Source organism: Phalacrocorax aristotelis, chromosome 1 (assembly GCF_949628215.1).
Source record: "Phalacrocorax aristotelis chromosome 1, bGulAri2.1, whole genome shotgun sequence".
NCBI lineage: Eukaryota > Metazoa > Chordata > Aves > Suliformes > Phalacrocoracidae > Phalacrocorax > Phalacrocorax aristotelis.
Genome location: NC_134276.1, coordinates 116559566 through 116580892, shown reverse-complemented (window position 1 = coordinate 116580892; position 21327 = coordinate 116559566). Strand labels below are relative to the sequence as shown.

The 21327-nt window shown below is 38.9% G+C and overlaps 1 protein-coding gene and 1 long non-coding RNA gene across 5 annotated transcripts in view; one reads left to right on the top strand and one right to left on the bottom strand.

The window, feature by feature from the left end:
- The window catches only part of HTR1F (5-hydroxytryptamine receptor 1F), a 120480-nt gene that overhangs the window by 51916 nt on the left and 47237 nt on the right, over nucleotides 1-21327 (bottom strand). For all 4 annotated transcript variants that reach the window (XR_012662133.1, XM_075102538.1, XM_075102546.1 and 1 more), the window contains exon 2: nucleotides 18379-18493. The gene's annotated coding sequence lies outside the window, so the exon portion shown is untranslated. The remainder of the gene's footprint in view (nucleotides 1-18378; nucleotides 18494-21327) is intronic.
- LOC142061464 (uncharacterized) overlaps nucleotides 1-21327 on the top strand; it is a 124552-nt gene that overhangs the window by 77270 nt on the left and 25955 nt on the right. Inside the window, exons 2-4 of the long non-coding RNA XR_012662134.1 lie at nucleotides 7770-7868; nucleotides 10226-10432; nucleotides 20893-20979. This is a non-coding gene — a long non-coding RNA (uncharacterized LOC142061464). The remainder of the gene's footprint in view (nucleotides 1-7769; nucleotides 7869-10225; nucleotides 10433-20892; nucleotides 20980-21327) is intronic.

The following is a 21327-nucleotide window of genomic DNA, read 5'->3' as shown; positions in this document are numbered from 1 at the left end:
CAAATAATTATATTTCTCTTAAGGCACTCCAGCAATAGAATGAAACAATTCCTAGACACGATTTTTCAATGCAGTCACAAAATTTTGAGCTAGACCTTCCTTGTTGCCATGCACGCCTTCGTGCTGTGCTCGAGGTGGGCACAGAGACTGTTTTATTCTCTCCCTCACTGCACCAGCCTTTAGGCTTTCAAACATGCTTCCTCCCTGCTTGCCTTTTTTAGGCTAAAGAACTTAATTTCTTTGCTATTTCTTCTTAGGCCACATTTTCCAGCTCTCTGAATTTTTTCCTTGTTCTTTTCTGGGTGCTCTTCAATACATCCCTGACCCTCTTAAAGTGTTCAAAAATGGACAGAGTGCTCAGCCTTGTTAGTTCCAAGCTGAGCAGAAGGGTTTCTTTTTTATGCTTTGTTATATCCTTGTTTTATATATTACAGTATAATATTTTCTTTTTTTTTTTATTCTGCAATAACATGGCATTGCTGACTCATGTCCAACCTGTGATCCCTTAAATCCTTCTCTGCAGAGTTCCCTGCAGCCCTGCTTTATGTAGGTGGTTATTCCTAGCTAAAGGTAGTGCTTTGAAATTCACTAAGGACAACAGCTATCTCTTCTTAAATGGGCTATTTCTCCAGTTTGCCACAAATGCTTTTGATTTAGGGCCTAGCTGTCAGAGCTGGACCACAACCCAGAATGCATTTACCAGAGAAAAGCAACTGTCTGTGCTTGGACTGTCATTCCAGAGAGGACTTGAAGCTTAGGAGATATTAACGCTGTAGACCTTCAGGGAAGGTTAAAAAAGAAATAAGTAGGAATACTCTAAGGAAAACAGGGACTATATAGTTTTAAAAGTAAAGTTTGTTGCCAAATGTCTTTAGAGTAGTAACTTTTCTCAGTTCTACAAGTCATGGCAAGTTTCAAATAAGTTGAGTGCAAACAATTAGGCTGGTTCCACACCAAAGATTAATGGCAATAACTTGAGGAAGAAAACAAAAAGTAAACTGCACAATAAAATTAAGGAAACACGGTAACAAAACTTTGTTTAGTAGATGATGCTAATAATTGTGACTTAGCTAATGAACATAAGGTGTCAAATGTAATGCTAGAAACTATATATGATATAACCTTTACTATTTTATGTTTCCAAGTGACTTTCATAGTCACTGCTGCTCTCTGTTAGCATCTTAGTACAGGCTGGTGACATGTCTAAACTATGAAGTCTCTGGTAAGAACTACTCTGGAAACATGTAGAAGTACTGCAGTCGTGCCAGCTGTTTTCAGCAAGGAAAAGTGATACATGCACAATATCCTAGATTGCTGTTTCTTCATAACGTGTTTATATCCTGAGCATTATTCATTAAAACCACTGGGAGCAAGACTTGAAAATACCAGCATTATCTGGATTGTAGACAACTGCCTTCCAAACATATGATTGACTTCAACATTGAACTATGAACTTTTTTGGGGTATCCCTTCAGTTCTGTTACCCATAGCACTAGTTAATAGTTGTGTTTGAGAGGAATGGATGAGCTGTCATTGCAAACAGCAAATATTTTAGTTCTGAGTGTGCACATTTCTGAATAGAACAGGGAGCACTGCAATGTTGATGCCAGTAGTCTGGCTATTCCTTAGTTAATTAAAAACATCTGGTCAAACTGGCATCTCTGTTACTATACACTCAATAGAATACAGTATCTTTGTTCTGTGTCCTGTTGGTGTTCGTGGGGCTTTCCATTTCCTACAGAATACTCCTATTAGTGTTGATAATAGCTCAATTTAACTTGAATGTCCCTGTATGGATGAAAAGAATCTGGATTTCTGTAACAGAAGGTAAAAAAAGTCTAATTTAGGCAAATATTTTAAAGTGTTGTTGAATATACTGAAAAAACATCCCACACCTAAAATGACAAATGCTTTTACAGGACATATCAGCACTCTGCTGTCATATTGCAATATGTTGCATGACATTATTGAATCTCTGGATTTGCTAGTGAAGAATGAAAAGAAAAACTGAATTGCTACTTCATACCTTAGATACCTTAGAGATTAATGTAATCATCATGAAATTCATTCAGGTGACAATGCCAAAAACTAGCCAGGTATTTTCCACTGTAAGATGTGATTTTTGACTTTTTGTAGCTTTGCGAAAAAAAGAATCGTCATGCTGATTTTGTGCCTCAGGATGAATTGTAGAGGGATAAACTAAAATGGCTGGGTTGTTTCAGAGAAGGAAGTTAAGGAAAAATGTATGATTTTGCCACTATTAAAATCCTTGGAAGTGGTTGGTTGTTAGTGCTCACTCTCCAAAGATGGGAAACAATCCCTGCACCCATAATCTCTATGTTTTTCTCCTATCAGCCAACAGCTGTGACACTCACTGACAAAATGTGTACCCATCTTCTGCTAGTGGTGAGCCCAGAGACATTAGCAACTTAAAGTGCTTTCTTCTGCTCCCTTAGCTCAGTGAAAGAAGCTGGAGTTAACGATCCAAGGGTATTAAGCCTGTGTGTCAAGGTAACAATACATGACGGATGTTCTCAGGGATCTCCTTTGAGTTGTTTTTAAAAGGAAGATTCTGTAAAATAACTGTACTGAGAGAAAACAGTAGGTATAAGGTTGCTTGTGCAACCTTAAGATGGTGCTCAGGGTATAAGTCAGAATTTTATAGAAGAGGGAGTAGCTGGCTGTCAGACTTCTGCCTGCTTTGTTACAGAATCAAAGCGTATATAATGAAAGAGAAAGGAAAATAAAGACTTCAGGATTATGCATTTGCCTCTGATCCTAAATGAGTTTTAGACCTCTTTCTGTCCTAGTATCACGAATGCTGTGAAGTCAGTTAAGTAAAGCTCTTGTCACTCTGCATAGTCTTCAGTGCTTGACTTGTGAGAGCCCATGTCTGATCTGCAGAAGTGATAAGCTGCTTTGAAAAGCTGATATCTGGAAGGTGTATTCTCTGAGTAAAAATAAAGTGCTGTGCGTTGCTAAAACCTTTAGCAACTAAGGCTATGCTCTTCTTAAACTGGGATTCTGCAACCAGTAGATACGGGTGAGTGTCATCTTCAAAATAAAAACAACGCTGCAAGCCCAGAGGGGGTTGGGGCAGAGACCTTCACTGGGCTTTGGAAGAGGTCTACAGTGATGCGCACCACTGAAAAAGACCACGAAGGAGTGAGCAATTCTAATGCGCAGTGGGGGAAAGTGTATTAATTGGGAAAAATAATATGACTGTGTCTTCACTGGGCATGGTCTCTTTGACCAATAAGTGTAGCAGGGTCCCATAGGAGAAAGGTTGGACTAGATGATCCCTGAAGTCCCTTCCAACCTGAGATTCTGTGATTCTGTGAAATAAAAAAGCATGTCTCAGTGAGAGACTGTATGAAAAATCTAGTGTGCAAAGGAGCTGAATGCAAGTTTTATGACAGTTTTAAGCTTGTCGTTGTCTAACTTTTGCTTGTTTGTAATTGAGCAATATATTGATATGTTGATGTAGTCTTTACAGGGTGGTTTTGGGCAGGCAGGGCTTATGGGGTCTTTTTTTTGTATGCTCTTCACACACATGTATGCATACGAACCAAGAGACTACTTACCTTCCCAAAGAAGCCTAAAAATGTTCCTTGTTTAACCATTGCATTTTTACAATGTGATTTTTCAGGTAGAGCAGCAAAATCCAATTACGCAAAAAACTACTGTGCAAAGATTAGGAAGATTGTGATTCACAAGAAATGTTTTCAGTTTCAATGTATTTCCTTTGGAATCTGCACTTTGGGTGTTTACAGTTGTTTGTTTTACATTTCTAGGGAACAGAAACCTACTTTACTCAATGTCAGAGAATAAATTAAGTCATCCTTCAGTGTGTCACTTTTAATTTGGAGATTGTTCTGAAGATATTTTTAATTATGCGGCATCCAGAAATATCGATCTGATAGTTTGCTTAAACTCCTTGAATACTATTTCTTGCGGTTACACTGATTAAAAGAAATGTATGGTTTAAATTGCAACTTCATGGTACGTAAAAGTCTCCTTTTCTTATTATTTACGTGTATAAATATTAATATCCCATTTTATGACATCACTGTTGTCTTATTTAGGATCCTGGAAAAAACCTAATTTGATTCAGAAAGAACATTTATTTTTTTTATTTAGCTAGGAGATTACTATTTTTAAATCATATTGAGAATTGTCTGAGATTCTCAATTTCCTATTTAATTCTGTCTTACCCACAGACCTGATGAACTGCTGATTGACTTTGTCACCGTTACCTGTCAGACGCAGGGGAGAGGATATCCTCTAAACTTTTCGTTGTATCTCTAATGCCTTTTCCAAATTCTGATCCTAATGTGCAATGTATTAAAAACAGCCACAGTTGCTCTCCTGTATGTAGGAGACCTAGAAAACTCTTTGGGAGACTGTGAACTGTTACACTTCATGAAGCCTATCCTGTCATGGTTTCACTCAATCTCTCTTCCTCCTTTCTCCTTTTGTCCTGAGGATATGCTGCCTTTATACTGTGACTATGTTGTCTTTTTGCCCCGTTTTTCGCTAGGGCTCTGATCCTCTTCTTATAAATACTGGCTCCCTTACAGAACAAGGCAATTTCTGATAGGGCAAACCCAAATACCAAAGCCTGGAGAGTTTCATGCCTGAGCCTGCTGCAAACTAGTGGTAACGGCACAAGGCAGCACTATGTCTGTCCCCCTCCAAGAGTAGCCTTTGTACTTTCAAAGTCTTACACCCTCATGCCATAGCACAATCATGTACAAGTGTCATGGTATAAAAACATTACTCTGGTAGGCTGGGACACGGCTTTTCACATTCTTAACTTTTATCTGAAAAAACACATGATAAGAGTAATATAGGATAGCTATGTCCTGGTGCCACAAAGGCTACTCACTTGGGGAGAATATCAGAGGGCATTATAGGCTCAAACCAAAGATTGCTTTTGGCCCTGGGTCATGGCTCCAGCATTGCCCACTATAAAAAACCGGCAGAGAAACTGACCCTGCAGGTGCTAAGTCTGGCACCGTTCACAGCAATGTCTGTGGCCATGTATGCAGGGCCTCCATGGGAAACACATAGGAAGGCAGCCCATGTTTTGAACTTGCAGAACTTGTTGACTTCAGCTCTTGTGCTGACTATGAAAGTATTAGTAAAATGAGTTGCTAGAGCATCATCTCATTCCAGCTATTGTCCTGTAAGCAATTGTCACTATGGCTACCTTTATGCCTGTTCCCAGCTCTGCTAAATTAAGGGATGATAAGAACTAAGGGGCAGAAAAGCGTCCCAAGTGTACACTTACGGAAAAGAGTACGAATGAAGGAAGTGCAGGTAAAGCTTCCCTAAGGAACCTTCTCAGTCTATTACACTTTCTCCTGACTGTTCAGGAACTCCTGGCCATGCAGCAATTTTCCATGGATTTCTTTCCATGAATTTAGATAGTTATTGCCAAATGACGTGTTTGCTCCAGAGGATGCAAGGTCTGAGCAGCGTGCATACAAGACCATCTACACCAGCTGGTTTGGTGGCCAAGTTCCTTTTGCTGGTGTGCCCCACAGAGACAACTTCCATATAGCTTCAGGTCCTATTTTACAATTGTAATGTTTTCTTTTTCTAGATGAAGATTAAACTCTAGGTGTTTATTCCTTCTGTGTGGGAAAATGACATACCTCTAGGAATTTCTTAAACTGGAATGGGAATTCCTCCTTCCTATTAAGTGGCTTCCATGTTAACTTGCACATCAGCCTCTGCTGGCAATTTTGAACTGAGGTACTATATTTCCCACCCCTTTGGCTTCCTACATGGTGCTGAACATTGGCTTGCCATGCCTGCTCTTACACTCTTTCTGATGCACTTTGTTTTGTAAAGGAGTAACCATGGGGCGAGCAAGGTCAAAACTGTCACTGCTCCGAATGAAAAACAGAATTTCAGCTCAAAGGGGAGATTAACTTTGTGACACAGTCCTTTGAAAAGCAACACTACCAGTTTTTCAGTAATGAAAATCACCTCTGTAACTGTAAGAAGAAAATAATTATGACAGATATATTAATAAGAGCACTTCTGGAATGTGCATGTTTGGACTGAGATGTTTAAAGTGTGTTTCAGATTTATCTTAATTATGGCTGTAACTTGTAAGATGATGAAAAATAGTATTTCTCTTTAGTAGGAGTGGGTAGTGTTATCTATTAACATAAGTTTGAAATCACACAGTAACATTTAAAGTCTATTTTTAAGTGAAAGACTAACAAGCAGATGAGCGAATGTAGGTCAGAGAGGGGAATAACAACACCTCTGGCAACATAGGCTGGTAAGACACCATTGATACCAGGGGAAGAGGATCAGAAAAATAACCTTCTGTCTAAGTAAACTGTGGATTCTTGCAGCAGAGCAAAATACCAAACATTATGACTGTGTTTTACAACACTGTGGACTCCCTGAGAAGCTTTGTGTTTCATCCCGGAGGCAGACATAGTGTACTTACTATTCAAACAGCTACCACTTATCCTTGATAATGCTTTCAAGGCATACCTGACTGAACTGTAAAAAACCTGTCTGGCCAAGTGCTGTTTTAATACGCACAAATGCTGGGTCACAAACCACCATAGGTTGTTTCCATAAACTACAACTTAACTGTCATGATTTAATTAAGAAATACATCTGAGCCTTTGGAATAAACAGGATATTCAGGGGCGTTGGACAAGTGGGCTGTGTGACATGGCAGGGACTTAAAAATTTCTGCACTGCCAGAGTTGGCTTCCCAGCAGTGAGCAGGGGCAGGGCTGCTTCAGAAACAAGCCACCGAATCCCAAAGCATCCACCTTACGTATAATGCACATGATAGTTTTACATTGTTCTCATCACTGTCAGCCACATTATGTAGTTGGTTTTTGATTGTATCAACCTGCATATCACAGTCTTGAAAATCCTGGGAAAAAGACACCATTTATGGCACTATAAAATCATCACTTTCCTGTACACGTTTCTGCTATTATATGAAGATTATTAGATTCCCTGAAAATACATAACAGGTTTAATCTGACATAAGGTTTTTTCTTTCCTGTGCAAGCAAGCTTTCTGGCAGGCAGCAGGAGATAAAGAGAATTTTTATTTTTAAACTGTAGTGTTTTAAAGTAATATTTGTAAAAACGTGCATATACATATAAGTATTATTAATACACTTTAAAAAAAAGAACTACTAAAGCTGACATCAATGTAAATTTAAAAAAATATTCAGAAATAGTGAAGCCTAAAGGACAGCTTGACATCATTCATGGACATAAACTGATATAAATTAAGAAATGTTTCTGCTATGAATCTTGTGTAAAAACTAATCAGTAATCAGTATTTAATGTATTATTTCTGAATATAATAAGGAATGTGCATTACCTCTTTCAGTAATTCAAAGCGAGTTTTAGCTGTCAAAAGGTTGGAGTCAGAGACCTATAAAAGAATATCTTCCCTGAGTGAAATCTGAAGGGAAATTTTAATTTGTTTCTGTTCCATTACTTCTGAATACATTGTTTTGAAGCAAATAATGATTTAATATAAGTGCTGATCTTCAGATCTGGTCCTAAACATTCTAAAAGCTTTCTTAAGAAAATTCTTTTTTGTTATTTTTAAAGTATAACCAAATAGGGTTTTTTTTTTAGTGTTAAAATGCTTGTGTGAAGGTAGTCTAAGCAAGAGTTTTCAAAATTCAAGTTACCTGATGTAAAATCCATATAGCTGTGACAGACTTGTTTGAAATTTTAAATATGTATTTTATGTATTATTTTCAGGGCTGTAACCGAATTGGCTGGTCCAGACGTTTATCACAGAGAGGGACTTGGATAAAGTTTATGAATTTTAATTCTCACTACTCAAGTGATTATCTGAAGGTAAGTAATTTAATTTAGATCTGTATAGAGATGAAAAGTGCAAGCAAAATCCTCTTTTTTATTTTTTTTTTCAGTCAAAATAATGCATATTCAGTTTACAAGCCCCAAAGTAACAAATTCATCCTTTAGCTATGCAAGATAAATTACAGAGGATTTCCACTGGAAGCAATGGAAGTACCTGCCAGCATGTTTTTAATACAAAGGACATGCCCTATTACAGAATTCATGAGGCACCGGCTATGAAGTTATTAAAACTGCAGCATTCATTGCCACAGGATGCCAAAGCAGTCAAGAATAAAAATAGTTTGAAAACAGGTGGTGGCGAATTCATGAATGAAGATCCAACTCTGTTATTGAACATGATGACTTCAGATGTAACCTCCATCTCAAGAACATTTAAGCCATTTTGAGTAGGCCTGTCCTGATGTGACTATTTTTAGAGGCTGTCTCAAAGGTCTGACCCAGTACCAGCACATCTTTTGCGCCTCGCTGAAAAGAACCTGTGTAGTGACATGGAAGATCTTATTTCTGTTAGTTCATAGTTGTGAAAATGTAAAGGACTTAACAGGGACAATGTTCTGTTTAGCGTCGTGGGACCCTTGTACTCAAGCTGGAAAGCTTTTGCCAGATGGTTAATTGACTCAAAGAATGCTTCTAAGCCCTGGAGAACCAAGCTGAAAAGTTTGCTTCTCTCGTTGATTTGTTCTGCAAGAAACAAATGGTGCAGCTCGGGATGGTGAAAGACCGAATCCAGCAGCATTGTCTTAATTATGGAAATGAAGAGCACAGTTGCAGTTGAGAACTGAAAAGTATCACCTGCAAGTTGTAATCACACAGCTGTGACAGAAGTAGCACCTTCCCATTTAGGGATCACTTCTGTGCTGTGGTTAGCCAGAGGCTTCAGGCATTTCCATCCCTCAGCATCCTCGTTTGTTTCACTTGCTCCTGCTTTAAGCTTTGCCTTTCTTCATTTGAGAATAAGTGAGAGCTCTGCTGTACTAGAGCTCATACCACACTGAGGTATAAAGGCTCTCACTTCACATGAGTTGTTCTGTGTGGCATCTCATGAGTGAATAACTGAATGGGGATACAAGAGTCAGCAAGTTAGCCCACCACTTCAAAGTACAAAAAGCCTCTAGTTAGCTTGATTTCCTTAGGTTTCCTTATGTATGCCTTGGGTTTTCATAGTTAAGATAAGCTCAGGAGCATGGATCCTTCCCTGTTTTCTACAAAATTATGGCTTTCCCTTCTGCAGGATAAACTGCTAAACTTTGCCACTAGCTCTTTCTACCACTGAAATATCTAAGATACCAAGAAATGTTCTTCAATGTTTTGTGGATCAGAAGGCCAATTTGTTTGAAACAGGCATGGCTATACTCTGCGCTGCTGCTAGGCTGTGCACCTTTGTGTTTACAATACAAGTGACTGTAATCGAGCCACCCAGAACAGGCAACACCAGCAAGGTGCCAAACCCCCAAACACAAACTCTCCCTTGGCCGTGGTCAACTCTTCTAGAGGCTGCAAACAAAATGCAGAGAGCGCAGGGTTCTTTCAAATCAATGAAGTTTTCTGTGTGTCTTTTTTTTTTATTACTATTTTTTGTCTGCTTTCTGATAGGGACAGAACCTGATGAGGGTGCAGCTGCCATTCTTTCAAAATCTAGGCAGAATAGATCATACATGAGGACTACTGTTCGTAATGCTGTTTTCAAACGGTTTGAAGCCACGCTACTTAACCAGCTTCAAGTCATTTACATATCACCCAAGGACAACTGGGTACAGGAGCATATCTATGCTATGCATAGGATAAAACAGTTGCTTGCGGAAATATTTTAGGGATGCAAGTTTACAACTGAAGGTGCATTTGATGGAAGGAAAATGTAAACTATTAAATCCCTACACATGTGGACTTCAACTGCCTGGCATAACTTCAGTTTCTGAAGGACTTTCGTTAAACTGTTACAAATTGTCTAATTAAGCAGGACTACAGTTATTTTCAAAACCAGTTTTTCCCGAGCCGTCATTTTGCCTATTTATACTGAAAGCTCTCTATTGAAAGGACCATTTACTACTGTACGTTTGTTCAGTTAAAGATGAGTTTCTAGCATGACTACAATAACAGAATTATAAACAAATAACCACTCCAGGATATTTCTATACAGTGTAGGAGATAGGCTCCATATTCATGCTTTTGTACCTCAGATACAGTCATGGCTTACGCAGTACAACAATTAATTAAGCTGCTGGTTACAGTCACTGAGTTACAGGGGCATGCTGAGGGTCCAATCCTATGTATGACATACATCTGTATCCTCCAAGTAACGCAACTGTTTTATCCTTTGGAAACATGGATTGCAGGTGTCAAAGGTTGGGGCTTCAAAGGTTGTGTCTTAAAAGCAGCGAGGGAGATAAACAAGAACAAAGTCCAGAAACAGCAACATCTCTGCGCTTGTGAGCAAGAACAGCAAAACTGTCAAGCCTTGCCCTTTCTTCTTATGGGTCAGTTCAAAATCCATCTTCCTGCACAACATCTTGGCATCTGGCCTCCAGTGTTGTTGCCAAACGGTGAGTTTCTGTTATTCTAAATACCTGCCTGAATCCACACCAAGTTTCTCAGCTGCTTCCTTATTTTATGTGATGGATCAGTGCAATAACTGCTCATTACTAAATTCTAGAAATAATTTTATGGGGGTAGTGACCAAAATGACTGAAGACATGTACGGGTTTAATGCCTCCTCCTGGTCAAACATACATAGCATTTTTGTATTTTACAGTTGCCTTTTTGTAAGTTAAGATAACAAAATATAAACTGCTTAATGATGTAATTTGTCTTAATAATATTAATTATAATTTAAGCAGGCAATTTCTGATTTGTTTTTTTTTTTCTTTCCTGCTACTAGTGCTTTAGATACAGTTAAAAGGACAATGCGTGTGTTTCTCCAGTTCAGCAGTATATGTATTTGTAATTTTGAAACAACTCCTCGTCCAAACTGAAGGAAATACTATACTCATTCATAACTAACCTCACAGAATTGGGCATTTGTTTGCCTCATCAAGTAAATAGCAAGTCCCTTCGTGATCTTAATGGGTACAGAATTAAATCTGCAATTCCAGATTGGTGCAGGGATAGGCAGGGATCTGATTAAGACTGTCCAAAAATTCCCACTCCGAAGCTCTTTTCCCAGGGTTGTTTTCTCTACTATTCTCTACTCTCTAAGCTAACCTTAACCAGCTGGTCGACATTTTCAGTCTTCCTTGGGTTATTTTTTTTAAGAGTAGGAGAAGAAGGAAACAAAATTTCCAGGAAATATATGTTAGAAATTTTTCCAGGAGCCATTTTTCCAGAGGCAGACATAAAAAAGGTAAGTTGTTTAGCCAATGTAAAATGTCTGTGTATATTTTTCTTGACTGAGAAATTCTAGCAGACTTCTATGACCTTGACATTTGCTATGGGTTAACCTTGTACGTGAAACACGTGGCCTTGGCATCTTTGTGAAAGCTCAATTAAATTTGAGTTTCTGAAAAAAAAGCAAATAGCAATGTGTACAGGCTGAGTACAGTCTTTATAGATTTTTGACAACTAAATTCTGCAAAGAATACCACTGCTAAGTTCCTGTTTACTGATAGCAACAATACAAGGCAGTGTATTTTTATCCCATTTCCAGGCTATCGGCAGTCTCTTAGGTGTTCCATCATCTCTAGCGTGTCAGCAGAGTGACTCTGAAGCATCCTGCTTTGTCAAACAACTCTTTATTAGCAGATTAATCTTTGCAAGCTGCTCTGGGTTACAGCTCTATCAAGAAATCCTGTATTTAGAATAAGTAATATTTTCAACTGGCTGCCTTGCATTTTTCCTCTATAGAGACATTGATCTTTCTTTCCAAGGACCTGAAAGATCCCAGGGGAGAAATTTCTAATGGTAAGCTCATCTAAAAAAACCACTCTTTCAGGAAAACACACACAAGCTTTGATTTTTATGGGTTATAGCCCTCAGCTGTCGTGAGAGACAGGGCTTACAACAACAGAGACCTTTTTAAAAACTCTGCAGGAAGGGCACTTAAAGCATGCAACAGCTATCACCCAGGAGAACCCGTAGAAACTGCCCTCACCAAAGTAAAGTTTACCAATTTTTCTTGAACAGATCATGCTACTTGTTTCCATGCGCTGGGGAGATAGCAAAAGGTATTTGCATATGTTTATTTACTCTGTGAATTTAAACTTTTTTTTTTTCTTTTTTTCACTGTATTTCTGGTAAACTACTGTTCTTCCTCACTGCTATGAAGTGAGAAAGTTTCATGCACCTGTTTATATAACGGGAAACGAAACTCTTCAGTTTTCTAAATTTTCCAGCTACTGTCGGTGGGATTCTTCTCACCTGCTTTTAGGTGTCTGTCTAAGGTAAAAGTGGTGTGATGCTTTTATCTGTGCTAGACAGGTACCCTTTGGCACCTTAGGCCAAAGGTTTATGGGTGAAGAAGTGAAGCAACTGCTGGGGTGAGATTGTGCTGACCTATTTAGACCAGATGACTTGCACCTTACAAGTGACTGTTTCTCTCCATTACTGCAAAAGGAAGCCTGGAGTGATTGGTTCAGGTACAGATGTCTTTTGTCAGATGAATTTTTCCCTAAATTTGCAGGTACTGCATGTTTAAGCTTTGACTGAGGACAATAATGTATGACTTTTTTTTTTTCTGGGAAATTTGTAAGCACTATTGACAGAGTTGGTAGTAATAGATTCTAATACAGCATCATCCTGATGCTTATAGAGAACTTCAACTAAACGTGCTTAGGTGATGACAATACCCTGTTCAGAGGAGGACACAAACTTATCAAATGTATTGTAGTTACCATCATTTTTAGAAACACATATTAAAAGTCTGAAAAATTTTCCCCCCAATTATTATAAAGGTACATATTTTACTAAAATAGCAGTAACTTGCCTTCCCTTAGCTCAAGTGTAAATGACCCTATTCATTTGTAGCTAAAATTATCCTCTCCAGAGTACCCTGACTTCAGTAGGACTACAACTTGCACAATTTCAGCTGGTAGAGTCTACCGCAGCTATAACCTAAAGAAGTAACATATTTCTTGCAATACATGATAAAAGAAGCACTTGGCAAAGGTCAGCTTTTCAAATGTCTTTTAGAAATGTCATTAAGTACAATCTTCTGATAGGTTCCCTTCTTCTGCCTCGGTGTCTGTACCAGTTGTCTGAAATTTCTGATTGAAGTGCAGCATCTCAGTGACTTTAGCTTCAAGTTAGAAGGTTCCAGTATAATTAAAATAACCTCAAAGTCAAATTTAACAGGTAGGAATTTTGATAAAACTCTTTGAATGAGCTCCATTGTATGAAAGTAAAACAATTTTTAAATTATCAGTCCTTCTGAATGTAGCTAAGGCTGCTAAGATTTGAGTGAATGTCAGGCAAAGTCCTAAATATTTAAAGAAAAAGCCCTGTTCAGGCTATTATTTTATATTAATGGGGGCAAATACTATGCCAAAATGAAACCCTTCTGCAAGAAAGGCCAATCTGCATTTCAGTTTTCCATTTCTAAATCCTAACTTTTGTCTATCATGATGACTCCTTGTTAAGCTGTCAAAAGAGGTCAGTGCATATGTTAAAAGAGTGCAGGTACGGACATCAGAGAATAAACCAGATGGCCAGAAAGTTGGAATGAACTCTAGTTCAGCGCTGAGGGAAAACATATACTTACCAGCATTATTGAGATCTACAAATTCCAGAAATTCTTTTAGTTGAGCTATTTACAAATAGGGAAATGCTAATATTTATATGGTGACTTTCTGTATGAACGTCTATGCAGTTAGCTTTTGGTTGACAGGCTGCTTGTTGTAAAACAAAAATATGGCCAGCAGGCAAGTAACACTGGTCAAATACAAAATAAGTTTTAAAAAAAACCTCTGCATATTAGATATGAATCAGTGGCACAGTGAGATGATAAACTTATGCCTCTGTCTTGCTGGAGGTGCTTGTACAGGGAAGCAAAGTGCTTCATGACCTTGAGGTTTCAAGAGTATGTGTGGTCTCTTTACATGGGCAGCAACATGTGAGCTTGGTAGGCTGGCACTTCAAATCTGCATTATATTTCCCTTTGGGTTGGATTAAGGTACCAGAGAGTCTTCTTGCATATTTTAGAAGATTCTGTGAGCTGAAATGATTTTCTACTTGGTAAGCATTTAGGATGCATTATCCCAAATCCCAGCCTTACAGAGATGTCTGCAGCATTGCAAAGGTCTGTGGATCGAGGCGGCTGCCAGGAGATTGAGCAGTAAAGAACATACCAGCTCTGAAGAAAGCTAAGGACTGAGTTACATGGAGCACTGCAGGGGTTAAACTCCATGGCATATCCTTAGCTAAGGTACAGATGAACTCATATCATGTGAGTTTGTTGGTCAGCACGAGTCTGCAGGGCGCTTTAACTGCTGTTTGATAAACCAGGATTTTCAGTAAATGACAGTCAGTTGTGTTGTATTGAGGTGAGAAAAAAACCCTGCAAGATCCAAAACTAAAAGCAAACCCAAGTATAATTTGGACAGCTTAGTGTCTCATGTGTGTCCCAGTGAAGGCATTATCTAACACGCATTCTCATGGACCACCCTTAGCCTAAGTGATATTGAGTTCCCTGTAAGATCACAAGGAAAAATAAGTTCGGAGTATATTCAAAGACAAATAGATGGTGCATATTTACATGGATTACAAGGGAGGAAGTGGCATAGTATAAGCCTACCGAGTATTGAAAGACGCTAGTGCTTAGTGCGTTGGAGAGAAGATGCAAGAACAGCTTGTCCTTTCGGAATTCTGCTGCAGCAATGTCTTCCAAGGACAGAGACCTCACAAGCTAACTGCTCTCCATTGAACTAGCTTCAGTCTCGACCTTATTAAGGTATAAGAAGGATATGAATAGTCTACGAACATGCTGGTAATTTAAATGATAAATGTTGGTAAGTACTTTTCTCCTTTGTGCCTAAGCTTTACTCAAAGTCTTCCATTAAAATATATAATTGACTATCTAGACAGTTGCATTTTGATTTGCATCTATAGCCAAAACAATATATCTTTCAGACAAGCCTTTCATGCATTACTTTTAATAATAATGTTTTAAATTAAAAGACTGCTTCCATCAAAATAATGAAGCAAGGTAGCCAAGAAAATAGCTATGTGCCCGAGCATAGAAATACTTTGAAGTAAGAAAAATCCATGAAACAGTGATGGCAACAAGATAAAGTATTGGGCCTCAAAGTCCACAATACTGAAGGCAGAGACTTCATTTAGGGCTTACTGAATGGAAGGGTCTGTTTTCTTTTTTCTGAGTTCTTTCTTTTTTTTTAAACTCTGAGAAATTAAAGAAAATTTTAGCAACTCAGTACTAGTACATTGCTATAGGCATACGGGATTTTACTAGCACAAAAACTGGGCCTTATAGAGCTATAAGGAATAATACTTTACTTATGTAAGTATTAGTATTAATGATTGCCCTTCTTCCAATACTAAGGAACATAAAATTATTTAATAATGACAAACACCACCGCTTGAAGAAGGCAATTTAATGTAATCAAGATACTCTGCTTTTGTAATTTTCCTCCTCGTCTCTATTTAAGTCGCAGATAATGTATGTGTTACCTATATTTATCTTAGAAATAAGTTGTCCTTATAAAGCCTTTCTTACAAGAAATATTTGAAAAGGGTCTGTTTTCCTCATTCAAGTATTTTTACCTTCCCCAGAATATAAGGAACTCGCATAGCAAGCGCTAATGAGACACATGCTCGCATTTCACTTGCCTTCCCTTTTCCTCCTTTGCTTATGTTATTTCTTTTCTTTGGCAAGTCAGCCCAGTATAAAACAAAAAGTGGCACTAACATAACAGTAGTACATGTCCGATACTTCTCTGCATCCCTGTCTGTCTGCTGAGCTGTGCTGCTGCTGTTGACAGGACTACAGAGGGGGCTTACGGGAGAAGCTGACGCTCTGCATACATCCACCCAGAGACAAGCTTTATAATTCTGCTCTCTGGCTCCATTGACTTCTGTGGCTATGCAGAGAGAAAAGGTTCTGCCTGGGACAGAGCAGGCCTTTGCTGCTGGATCACAGATGGCGTGAAAGTGCTTTATATGACACAAACTGTTACAAAACATTTGGTGCACTGAAGTGGGCTGTCAGGACCTTTCTTTAAGCTGCCAGTCTGTCATTATCTTTTGGAAACTAGCATGCAGCCAGCAAACCCATTTCCACCAAAAAAAGAAGAAAAGCCCGGTTTCTACTTCCATTCCATTTTCTCCTACTAGACAGTTTCTCTCTGTAATGTAATCTCGGGCATTACAGTAGAATGAATAAATAGCCAAAATTTCTCTTGTACTAGATACAAAACAATAAATAGTAAGAAAGAAATAAGGTTTTTAAAAATGGTAGGAGAAAAACAAAGAGAAGCTTTCAAACCAAACATTCCCCACGCTTAAGTCTGCTGAACTTCCCAGATACAGTATAAAACTCATCCTTTTCTGTATTATGGCCACAGCTGTGCTGAGAGGCTTAAACTCCTACCTGCAGTTGGTTCAGACACTGCTAACTTTCATATGTGAACCCAGTATGGACCAGAGCATGCATTTCATGCAGCCTAGCACGCAACTCTCAGGCTAAAACTCTGTTAGAGACAAAGAATATCATGTGCCTTGCTGTTTTCCTGAAGCTTTGACAGTTATTCCACCTTGCTACATGAGTCTTGTTACAGATACGCAATTAATTTCTCCTGAATGAGGATGCATTATTTAATCCCCTTTCTAAAAGCTGAATTAGGCAGCCATAGGGTGAGGCCATAGATCAGAAAAGCTCTCATTCAGCATATAGCTCAAGTACCTGGTTAATTCATCCTCTAATTTGGCAGTTGGAGGAATTCCTGACCAAGGTAAAATCCATCTTAGAAGTATAAAATCGTACAAGTATGGGAACTTTGTCTTTCTGTATGTGTTCTTCGGGGCAGCAGAAAAGGCTTGTAAAGGCTGAAACTGGCTTATATTCCAACCTATTTTTCACTAAAATCTCTATGTTTCATGAAGATTACCATGAAACAATTAGATGACTATTTTCGTCAGTTTTGAAGTTACCTGGTGACAATTTTAATTGTTCTGTTATTACAAGCACAGCAGCCTTGTCTTTGCTTCTCTCACTGTGAGTAAGACTTTTCAAGTGCACTTTGCCAGATCTTTCAGACACCCAGGGTGCGGACACAATCCTGAGGTACTGGGATTCTGAACTTGTGCCCATAGAAGCAAGGGTAAGGAGTGCTGAACATGTGAAACATCAGTCTTCAGGGCCTGTTTCTCCCTCTAGCAAAAAAGTAATGAGATTAAATACTCCCAAAAGAATGTCTTTGAATGTCAAATGGTGGCACATTACTCCCTCTCAGCATGTGCAATTTTCAGGTCTGCTTATAAGCAATCATACTTCACGTGCATTTCTTCTTATTTTATTATCCAGACGTCTCAATATTAAATGACAATTTTGTCTTCTGATACTGTTGCAGGAAGCTTTACCCTTCTGTTTTTCAATATTTTTGTATTCAAATCAATTGTATGTGCTTTATGAAATGTCATCATTAAGCTGCTGTATTTGAATCATTATGGGAAACAAGAATTTGGGGATTTCATCTTCCACATTGTTAGAAAACGACATTTATGTGCTATGAGAAAAGTTCACTTCTTTGAAAAAGCGTACATGGCAAAAACAGAAACAAAACCAAGCATATAGTGGTATGAAATGGCCACAGGGCAACACAAAAGCAAGGAAAATCTCACAAAATATCTTTGTGATGAGCTAACATCAAAAGATTTTAGGTTCAGCTAGGCACAGAGAAATTTGGTTAAGCAAAGTAATGAGTGCTGCTGTGCTTTTCATCTTCAAAATGTCTTACAAAGGTTAAGTCTTTAAAATATATGTGTGAAATGAAGCATTATATTGCCATCATTGGTTTTTTCCCCTCAGCTGAAGTGGATGTTGAGTGTTTAAACGTCCAAGGCCACGGAGAAGGTCGGTCAGATCTAGGACTGCAGTCTAAGCTTCTCCTGCGGTTCCTGGACTTCCTAGACTGGTCTGGACATTCTTCATTTATTCAGTTGTCCATCCGTCAGCCACTGCCCTCCTTTTCTCAAACTGTTTGTCCTTTTTGACATCTTTTCCCTGGCTGGTCTGCAGCTTTCTGTTGCACTGCGTGTACTCAGATTGCCCAGTTAAGCCTGCAATAACCCTGTAGGTCGACCCTCACGTGGCTCTGTTTGCCTCCTTTATTACTTTAGTCTTTCCTTAGTGCTGACTTTTCTTTCCTGCATTATTTTACAGAAAGGTCAATCTCACAGAGCTCAGCAAAACTCTCTATTCAGCATGTTTTGCAGTACCCCTATGGCAGAGCCAGCTAAATGAATTTGATCACCTTTGAATTAGGTATATCCCTCACAAACTCACACGTAGAGCCTCTGCGTATGAGGGTAGAAAGCAACTCACCATCTCCTGTGTTTGGGATAGCCTTGGAAAAGCTGCCTCTGTGCCAGGAAGCCTGAGGATAGGGCTGGAAGTAGGAGTTAAATCACCCTTAGCAACTCCAGACACTGCCAAAAACCTGTGAGAAAGCAAAAAGTCATCTGTACAGACTCTGTAAGTGGCAATGAAAGATCTCTACTTCAGGGGAAGGAAAGAATTTTTCAGAGACCTAAACTGTAATTTGCAGGATCCCTTCAGCTAACTGGGGATGGTTCTTTAAAAGCTTAGAGGTCAGTGTCAGGAAAACCCCGCAGAGTTCGTGTAAGAGCATAGCTGGTAATGCCTGAAATTCTTTATAACGATCTAATGACCAGCAAACCCCTTGCGGGATTTGACACTCCAGAAATTGGCTTCACTTGAGGAACTCAAGAAATCAAAAAATGGACCTGGACTTTTCTGAAGATCAATGGTCAGTAAAAGGAAAAGGAGGAAGAAGTCTGTGCTGTGTAGCCAAGCCAGCAGGTTTAGTGTATCTCATGCTATTAACACCCGAGTGCATCTGTGAGGTGCCAATAGCCAACTCTTATTGACTGCAGTGGGAGCCCAGGGCACTTGGCATTTTGCAGCGTTAGCCCTCATGTTATTAAGCTAAGGATATAAATGTACCAAAACGTTCTCTGAACTGCAAGGTATTGTTTCTTGCTTTATCAAATACTAACAGGTTTTTTCCCCTCCAGTCAGCAGTGTCTCCCAGTAAGCAACTGCCTAAAAAACACATATACTGCAAAAGAGTATGCACTGTGAAAAGCAGAAATATAGCAATCTACCAAAAATAGGCTGATTTCATTTTAAATATATATTCTTTAAATTGCTAAAGTGCTTAAAATGTAGAAAATCAGATATCAAAGGCAGTTCAAAGTAGAAGAGCAGTCAGTAAGAAAAATGAACAAAAAGAAGACAAAGTGACAAAAGAAATAAGGGAAGATCAATGATTTCCTGGAAAAAAAGATAAAACCTGATAATTTTTTACATATGATCCAATAACCTGGTAATTTATCCAGAATGTAATTCTACTAACATTTGACTGTGACTTGGTACCAGATGAGTTCTCTCAAAGCTGTCTGGGGCAGGTTTTGAAGATGGTTACAGACCTATTTGTTGTCCCATCTACATGATTTCATGGCCTAGCCTAGGATAGTCAGTGACATGGTTTCTTGAGGTTGTCAGTGCAACTGCAGGAAGTCTGGGTTTTGTTATTGCTAGAGGAAGGGCAATGGCCTCACTGCCAGGAAGGTACCCAGCAAATCATGAATTATAACATCAGTCCTGTATGTGTTGAAAAAACAAGGAAAGGTGAAAGCTGTTAGTACTTTTGTACCCATGCCACTGGTAGGCTTGAGGCTTAGATTTTTCAAAAATTAGTATCCTTCTCAGTACAGAGCATTAACCTTCAAAATATAACTTATTGGCAGCAATAATAGAGTTTAAATAGTAAAACAAGTGCCCATGCTCTCTCTCTTTCCCTCCCCTCCTTTGCAATGCAGATTTCTCTATCACTAGGCAAGGCCAGGAAGGACGGAAGGCAGAGTGGCCAGCATGACGTACTACAAGAATATGCAGCACTCAAGGTGTGAGTAATGATGTACTTAGCTGTATCTCATTAAGCATCCAGAATTAATAGCAATCTACCAAAAATAGGTGACAACTGATCAAGGCAGAGTAGCCCTCTGCCTGGTTTTGCCTGGAAGTTGTTAGTGTAACCATTGTCTGCATCCTCTTCCCTCAACACACTCCACCAGATGTGGCAAAACTATGTTCTGTATGAGAACGCAAGAGTGCACAAAAGCTGAAATAGTTTTAGGGTGATCTTAAAATACTCAGAAGGATTTCTGCCTTAAGGGGTGGAGGGAGGGGAAGCTGGCTTTAGTTCCTGTTTGAGTTCTTGTATGCTATGTTTCATCCCAAAGTAAGAAATTATAAGTATCAGAATGTCTAGGTAGCTCCTACACACCTCAGAAATTTTGTTTAGCTTTTCTAGAAAAATAAGAAAGCTCTATTTCTTGTCAAGGTTCTTTTCATACGTGCCTTCCCTCTACAGTCTATCCTTTTCCCATCCTCCAGCTTCTGCATCTTCATATTTTCATCCTCCTTATCTCAACTGTGTTTGCAAGCAGCTGGTTCTTTGCACTCAGGCCCTTGCTAATTGTGGTCCCTTTTTCTCTCCTGATCCTCTTATGCAAAAAGGAATATTTCTGCTATGTGTGTGCTTATGTAGTCAAGAATTTCCCTATTGGCATGCCATCCAATGACCTCATTCTTGTCTGAATGGGGAGACAGTGTCCTTTGAAGGGCTACCTGGGTGCTCAGATCACTATTTGCAACTTGTTTTCTAGCTTGGGGTACTACCAGGCATTCCTGCACAGGCAGATTTGCAAGCCATCTACAAGCTCTTATGAAGACCTTGTCTGGATGGGAATGCAGGACAGATGTGGGAGTCCTTGTTGATGATATAGCTGTTTTACCTCCCATCATTTTCAGCTTAATGAAAATGGAAGTACCCTGGACCTCTAGGTCCAGCACAGGAACCGAACAGACATCTCCAAGAGAATCCTACATAGCCAGCAGGTAAAGTTCATATGAGATTATGATTTATTTTAGCTTTCTAAGAACATGTGAAAAAATATATAATGTTCGATCAGTAAATGAAGCTGTTTTTAGAACAGTGATTCCTATAAACTGAAGTCAGAGAGGAAGACGTTACACAACTGCAGGAACAAGGACTTTTGGAACCATTGATAACTAATTTACAACCAGGGTAATTTTTGTTATGGCAGAACATCCCCAGGTAAAGGGAAAATTTGGGAAATTGCCCAAAATCCTGTGAACTCACTGTTTAGTTTAATAAACAGAAGCCGGGCCTTTAACAGATGAAGAGAGTTGTCTTGTACATATCTGGGCTTAGTATGTCTAAAC